Genomic DNA, 7,680 nt, shown 5'->3' with positions numbered 1-7,680 from the left:
GATATTGGCCTGTAGTTTTCTTTTTTTGTAGCATCTTTGTCAGGTTTTGGTATTAGGGTGATGGTGGCCTCATAGAATGAGTTTGGAAGTTTACCTTCCTCTCCAATTTTCTGGAAGAGTTTGAGTAGGATAGGTGTTAGCTCTTCTCGAAATTTTTGGTAGAATTCAGCTGTGAAGCCATCTGGACCTGGGCTTTTGTTTGCTGGAAGATTTCTGATTACGGTTTCAGTTTCCATGCTTGTGACGGGTCTGTGCCGGAAGCCAGTGTGAGGAATCCCGCCCGTGACAAGGTCATGAGGAAGGAAGCTGACATACGCAAGGCGTGCTCAGACTTCAGGGACCCCTCTGGAAATTCCTAAGCATGTACCCCAACAAAAATCTGCCGGTTTTTGTGCTCTGCTTTTCCACTCTTCTGACATTCTCTGGAAAAAGTCAATTCAGGGCTTTAGTCTTCTGCATTTGAAAGAGTGTTTCAATCCAAAAACCCCTCTGATGGCTTTCTAGCCTGCCTGCAGGACTCGAACAGCTGCGTATGTGATTGTTTGAGGCCTCATGACCACAGGAGGCACAGGAAGCTTAAAACATCCTAGGAATGTAGGGGCTTCTGAGGAGTCAAAATCTTTAGAATAGGACTGATTAAAAGTTTCATTTGTTGAGTCAATGCTTGCTGCCAAATTTTCATATCCTTTATTTTTAGATATAGTTGGTATATAGAAAAACAAGTAGTAGACCTGGTATTAGCAACATTAGATCTTTGAGTTAAGTACCTTCTTTGTTATAACCCACTGCACCTTTGTTCTATAGAGATGTAACTTTAATGCTTTAAGGAGATGCAGATTAAAGAAAAACACTTCAGGGGAAACAAAATTAACATTCATTAAGGAAGAGAGCCAAAAAGTTAACAAGCCTCTTGGCCAGAAGATAATGTAAATCACCTGAGACCTTTTGTATACAAAATGATATACAGAAAGAGTCTGGGCTGCGAACGCTACATAGTTTTGTGTTACCCATTGATCTCCATGTTTTATCAAAAGTATAAAAGGCCTTCTGAACAATAAAGGATGGGACCAGTTTCTCGGACCAGCTTCTCGGACCAGTTTCTTGGACCAGTTTCTCGGACAAGTCTCTCGGCCTGGTTTCTTGGGAATCTGGCTCCCCCCGTGTCTCTCTCTCTTCTTCTCTCTCTTTCCCTCCCTCTGCTCTTTACTTTAATTTCAGGCTGAATCTCCACCTGGGGCGCGGGGGCCCGCCAAGTCTACTTACTTGCCCTGGCTGTTAAGACCTGCGCGAAAGGGAGCCTAAGGTGAGGCACCCTTAGATATTCAAGCGAGCGCTGGTAGCCCAACGTAGATGGTGCAAATTCCTTGTCTGGAATTTTATTGGTCTTCCGGGTAAACCAAGCTATTCAGCCCTCTTCCTCCACTTAATCTTCTTACTACACTGTAGTTTCTTAATCTAATCTTATATCAATCAATAAACAAGTCTTTCCATGCCAACGCCGTCCACCCTTTGAATTCCCTGGATTCACCGGGGCTGGACCCCGGCAGGTCTGTTAAGATTTTCTATTTCTTCCTGGTTCAGTTTTGGAAAGTTGTACTTTTCTAAGAATTTGTCCATTTCTTCTGCGTTGTCCGTTTTATTGGCATATAATTGCTGATAGTAGTCTCTTATGATCCTTTGTATGTCTGTGTTGTCTGTTGTGATCTCTCCATTTTCATTTTTAATTTTATTGATTTGGTTTTTCTCTCTTTGTTTCTTGATGAGTCTGGCTAATGGTTTGTCAATTTTATTTATCCTTTCAAAGAACCAGCTTTTGGCCTTGTTGATTTTTGCTATGGTCTCTTTTGTTTCTTTTCCATTTATTTCTGCCCTAATTTTTTAAGATTTCTTTCCTTCTACTAACTCTGGGGTTCTCCATTTCTTCCTTTTCTAGTTGCTTTAGGTGTAGAGTTAGGTTATTTATTTCACTTTTTTCTTGTTTCTTGAGGTATGCCTGTATTGCTTTGAACTTTCCTCTTAGCACTGCTTTTATAGTGTCCCATAGGTTTTGGGTTGTTGTGTTTTCATTTTCCTTAGTTTCTATGCATATTTTGATTTCTTTTTTGATTTCTTCTGTGATTTGTTGGTTATTCAGAAGTGTGTTATTCAACCTCCATATGTTGGAATTTTTAATAGTTTTTCTCCTGTAATTGAGATCTAATCTTAATGCATTATGGTCAGAAAAGATGCTTGGAATGATTTCGATTTTTTTTTAATTTATCAAGGTTAGATTTATGGCCCAGGATGTGATCTATCCTGGAGAAGTTTCCATGAGCACTTGAGAAAAAGGTGAAATTCATTGTTTTGGGGTGAAATGTCCTATAGATATCAATTAGGTCTAACTGGTCTATTGTATCTTTTAAAGTTTGCGTTTCTTTGTTAATTTTCTGTTTAGTTGATCTGTCCATAGGTGTGAGTGGGGTGTTAAAGTCTCCCGCTATTATTGTGTTATTGTTAATTTCCCCTTTCATACTTGTTAGCATTTGTCTTACATATTGCGGTGCTCCTATGTTGGGTGCATATATATTTATAATTGTTATAACTTCTTCTTGGATTGATCCTTTGATCAATGGCCTTCTTTGTCGCTTTTCACAGCCTTTGTTTTAAAGTCTATATTATCGGATATGAGTATTGCCACTCCTGCTTTCTTTTGGTCTCTATTTGTGTGGAATATCTTTTTCCAGCCCTTCACTTTCAGTCTGTATGTGCCCCTTGTTTTGAGGTGGGTCTCTTGTAAGCAGCATATAGAGGGGTCTTGTTTTTGTATCCATTCGGCCAGTCTTTGCCTTTTGGTTGGGGCGTTCAACCCATTTACGTTTAAGGTAATTATTGATAAGTATGATCCCGTGACCATTTACTTTATTGTTTTGGGTTCGGGTTTATACACCCTTTTCGTGTTTCCTATCTAGAGAAAATCCTTTAGCATTTGTTGGAGAGCTGGTTTGATGGTGCTGAATTCTCTCAGCTTTTGCTTGTCTGTAAAGCTTTTGATTTCTCCTTCATATTTGAATGAGATCCTTGCTGGGTACAGTAATCTGGGCTGTAGGTTATTTTCTTTTATCACTTTAAGTATGTCTTGCCATTCCCTCCTGGCCTGAAGAGTTTCTATTGAAAGATCAGCTGTTATCCTTATGGGATTCCCCTTGTGTGTTATTTGTTTTTTTCCCCTTGCTGCTTTTAATATTTGTTCTTTGTGTTTGACCTTTGTTAATTTGATTAATATGTGTCTTGAGGTGTTTCTCCTTGGGTTTATCCTATTTGGAACTCTCTGTGTTTCTTGGACTTGGGTGATTATTTCCTTCCCCATTTTAGGGAAGTTTTCAACTATTATCTCCTCAAGGATTTTCTCACGGTCTTTCTTTTTGTCTTCTTCTTCTGGGACTCCTATAATTTGAATGTTGGAGCGTTTCATATTGTCCTGGAGGTCTCTGAGATTGTCCTCATTTCTTTTAATTCATTTTTCTTGTTTCCTCTCTGATTCATTTATTTCTACCATTCTATCTTCTATTTCACTAATCCTATCTTCTGCCTCCGCTATTCTACTATTTGTTGCCTCCAGAATGTTTCTGATCTCATTTATTGCATTATTCATTATATATTGACTCTTTTTTATTTCTTCTAGGCTAATTAGTTTTTAAGATTTGTTGCTGCTTAGTCTCTAAGTCTTGTCCAACTTTTGCAATGGACGGTAGCCTGCCAGGCTCCTGTGTCCATGGGATTTCCCAGGCAAGAATACTGGAATGGTTTGCCATTTCTTCCTCCAGCGGATCTTCCCAACCCAGGGAGGGATTGAATTTGCATCTCCTGCACTGGCAGGCATACTCTTTACCAATGAGCCACCAGAGAAGCCTGATTTTTAAGATAAATCATCTTAAATAATCTTGAAGAAAAATAAGGTAATTTATCCTTAATTAATTAAGATAAATAAGTACAAATGCTCCTACAATGCCACAGTGTAAATAGGAGGTTGACCATATGTGAGTTTTCAATGTGGATGCCAGCAGGAAAGGGGCCCCTCAGGACAAGGCCAGGTCAAAGAGCCTATGGGTGCTTTGCACATGCACCAGTTTCCCAGGGGAAAGTCTGACAAGACAAACAAATGGGGAAAAGAAGTTTGAAGTCCAGCTCCTAGTATTTTCTGCTCTTCTTGTCCAGGCACAGCTGTTCCATGAGACATGAATCTTGAAAATCGTTGAAAACAGCTGCACGCCCACTTGAAAAGGACCACACCAGGCCGGGTGGGGGGGGGGGCTCACCTGTCCCCTGCCCTTCCCTGCACCACCTTGGGGGAAGCCCACGGCCATTGCTGACCCTGTGTCTGGCATGGTATGTGCGTCTCTCCCTATGAATCACCCTCAAGTAAGTATGCTGTTGACTTAGTAGGACCATGATGGGGGAAACCCATGGCCACTGCTAACCCTGCACCCGGCGTGGTGTGGGCGTCTCTCTCTGAATCACCCTCCAGTGAGTATGTTGTTTGCTTAGCAGGAGGGTCTCTGAACAGCTCAGGTGCTGGACGAGGTCATGACCAGGGAGACTCCCACAGGATAACAGAGGAACTTTCTGAACCTCCAATCCTTCAGCCACGATGACCACACGATAATGCATTATTCTCTATCAGCAAACCTGTCAGTTTGGCTTGGCCGCATTTGGAAAACACCTTTTAATCAGCGGAGATTACTTGGAATGAAAGGTTTCAGGGCCCTCCTTAGGCAAACGTTATCTGGCCCTCTGTAGAAAGCAAACAGAGCCTGCGGTATAAGATCGAGGGCTAGGACCCACTCTCATCCTGGATCACGGGCCCCTCTGGACAGAGCAGGAAGGTCACGGCCGCTATGGAGCCCAAGGTGATCTGCATGTTGGTGCTGGTCTTCGCACTGGCTCTCAGCAGCCTGGCGCAGGTCGAGACTGGTAAGACAGCCCCTTCCTGCTCCGCAATGTGCATGCTGGGCAGAGGCCCACCTCTGGGAGCAGTCAGGGCTTCATAATGTACTTTTGAGCCAAGTGCTGTTTTGTGCCAGGAGCTGTTCTAGGCCCTGGAGAGATTTTGGATGGCATAGAGGACAGGGGGAGGGCAGAGGGGTCCATGGAAGCGTTGGGAACTGGGGTAAGAAAGCAATGATGGCTGCATTTAGTTGTTCAGTCGCTAAGTCACATCCAACTTCTTGCGACCCCATGGACGGCAGCACCCCGGGCTCCTCTGTCCTCCACTATCTCCTGTAGTAGTAGTAGTAGTGTTAGTCACCCAGTCCAACTCTTTGTGAGACCATGGACTGTAGTCTGCCAGGCTCCTCTGTCAGTGGGATTCTCCAGGCAGGAATACTGGAGTGGATTGCCATGCCCTTCTCCAGAGGATCTTCCCAACCCAGGGATCGACCCCGGGTCTCCTGCATTGAAGGCAGATTCTTGACCATTTGAGCGACAGGGAAGAACTCCTGAGGTTTGCTCAAATTCATGTCCATTGTGTTGGTGATACTATCTAACCACTGAACTGGCATCACCTGCATTGGTAGGTGAATTCTTTACCACAGAGCCCCCAGGAAAGCCCTGTCTTCAGAACCGCTGCTAGAACATACTACTGCTTTTTAAGTATCACATTTCAAAGAGCTGTCTTTAATGTCGGGAATAAGAATAGCTCTTCCAAATGTCTGAGCCAAACTCTGCCCCCTTGGGGCTGGACCCACTCAAGGTCCACACAAACGTCCAAGAGCCTATTCTGAGGGTCGCCATCCCTGGGAACCCCTCCAACAGGTTCTGTGGGCTCCTGGGCCCTCTGCTCTGTGGAACCCAGACCCTGTCCCACTGGTGTGTGTGTCCTGTCTGCCTAGTCCATGGGCATCACCAAGCGAGGGACTTAAGGTGGGAGGTCCCACTGCCTCCTCTGAATGTGTCTGGCTCAAATCCTGTATCTGCACAACGGAGTCAGTCTTCAGCTTTAGAGGGTTGTCACAAAATTAAGTGGTATTTGGGAAAAGCTACAAAGTGCCATATAAACGTTATTTACTACTGGTAGATATATTTTTAAATGGAGGGGGCAGGAGAAGAATTTTCCAAAGTTTTTGGAATGAGGATTCCCATAGAGGTTTGAAGGGAGGGAAAGAATGGTTCCCATGTGTCTCTGGGCTCCTTCCAAGGACCTCATGACTCAGGAACAGAGGATCAGGCATGGGGGTTCAGGGGAGGGGGCGCCACAGTCTAAGGCAAGGAGGAGGGAGAGAGCTGGACCTGAAAGGAGGTATGACCTGCTGTGGGGATGGAGGAGGTGGTCTGTGCCTGGCCGCCCATACCCACTGGCCCGTCTGCATCTTCCCTGCCAGCCTAGTGCCTAGCTCTGCCCACTGCACAGCCTGGCTCCAGGAGGCTGTGCAGCCCAGCCCTGTTCCCCACCATCCAGGCTGCTGCTGGCTGCCCACTGGCCCTGCCCTAGGGCCCAAGGCTCAGCCTTTCTATGTGGATCTCACAGGTCAGCCATCCTGTGACAATGGAAAACTCCATCCAATTGTAGTGAAGCTGCTGCTGCTAAGTCGCTTCAGTTGTGTCTGACTCTGTGTGACCCCCAGAGACAGCAGCCCACCAGGCTCCCCCGTCCCTGGGATTCTCCAGGCAAGAACACTGGAGTGGGTTGCCATTTCCTTCTCCAATGGATGAAAGTGAAAAGTGAAAGTGAAGTCGCTCAGTCGCTTCAGTCATGTCTGACTCTGTGCAACCCCCAGAGACAGCAGCCTTCCAGGCTCCTCCGTCCATGGGCTTTTCCAGGCAAGAGTACTGGAGTGGGGGGGGGGGGGGGGGGGGGTGCAGTGTAAGTGTAGCCTTGGATGGAAGTCATTTCTGTCTAGTCCTGTTATGCAACAGAAAATGGTGGGCAAGGTAGACTCCTGTGGACAGATCCCTTGGAAACCTTCAGTTCCTATTTAGGATAGCAGCAGGTACGGCAGGGGTGGTGTGGGGGGGGGGGATCAGGTTATCCAGCAATGTAGCCCCTCTCCCTCCTCTAGGGAGAGAAAGGACATGAGAACTGTGGTCCCAGCTCTGCACACACAGCCCATCTTGACCTTTCCCACCGCCCTGCCCAGTGGAGTGTGTGATAACCACCTTTGTTCTGTGTCAAGACAGACGCCTTGCGTGATGAGCCCTGACTTAGGACACTCAGCTGGACTCCATGGGGGACAAATGCGGCTTCCTGCCCCTCAGTCTAGGAGAGGCCCTGCACCTACCTGTCTTTGACTGGATTGTCTTTCAGAACGAGCGCGATGCCCCAGGTCAAGGCCAGCCCATGACAGCGTCTGCTCTGGATCTCGGTCCTGCCCTCCTCTATAACTCTCTTCCCTCTTCGGGCAGGGCTCCTTCTCTCCCCGTCTCTTTATCACCCACACTCCTAACGCCTCGTTGCACGTCCCTCTAGCCCCGGGGACAGACATGTCTGGGAGTGGATGGAGCACCTGCACAGCCAGGCCTCCCTCTGGAACCTGGCTGATGGCCCTCATCTGTGGGCACCCTGAGACCAGGTGTGGAGAAGAGCCCCCCATTCTCCATTCCCATCCCAAGAGAGAGAAGGGGCTTCAGACTCTTTTGCCCCTGCCTCAATCTGTCCTCTACCAGATCTGAGCAGTGCTCCTTCTCAGAGCTCCACATCCAGACCCC

The sequence above is a fragment of the Budorcas taxicolor genome, chromosome 1 (assembly GCF_023091745.1).
Source record: "Budorcas taxicolor isolate Tak-1 chromosome 1, Takin1.1, whole genome shotgun sequence".
In the NCBI taxonomy this organism is placed as follows: domain Eukaryota; kingdom Metazoa; phylum Chordata; class Mammalia; order Artiodactyla; family Bovidae; genus Budorcas; species Budorcas taxicolor.
The sequence above is the reverse complement of the archived record's forward strand: the minus strand, read 5'-3'. Positions refer to the sequence as shown.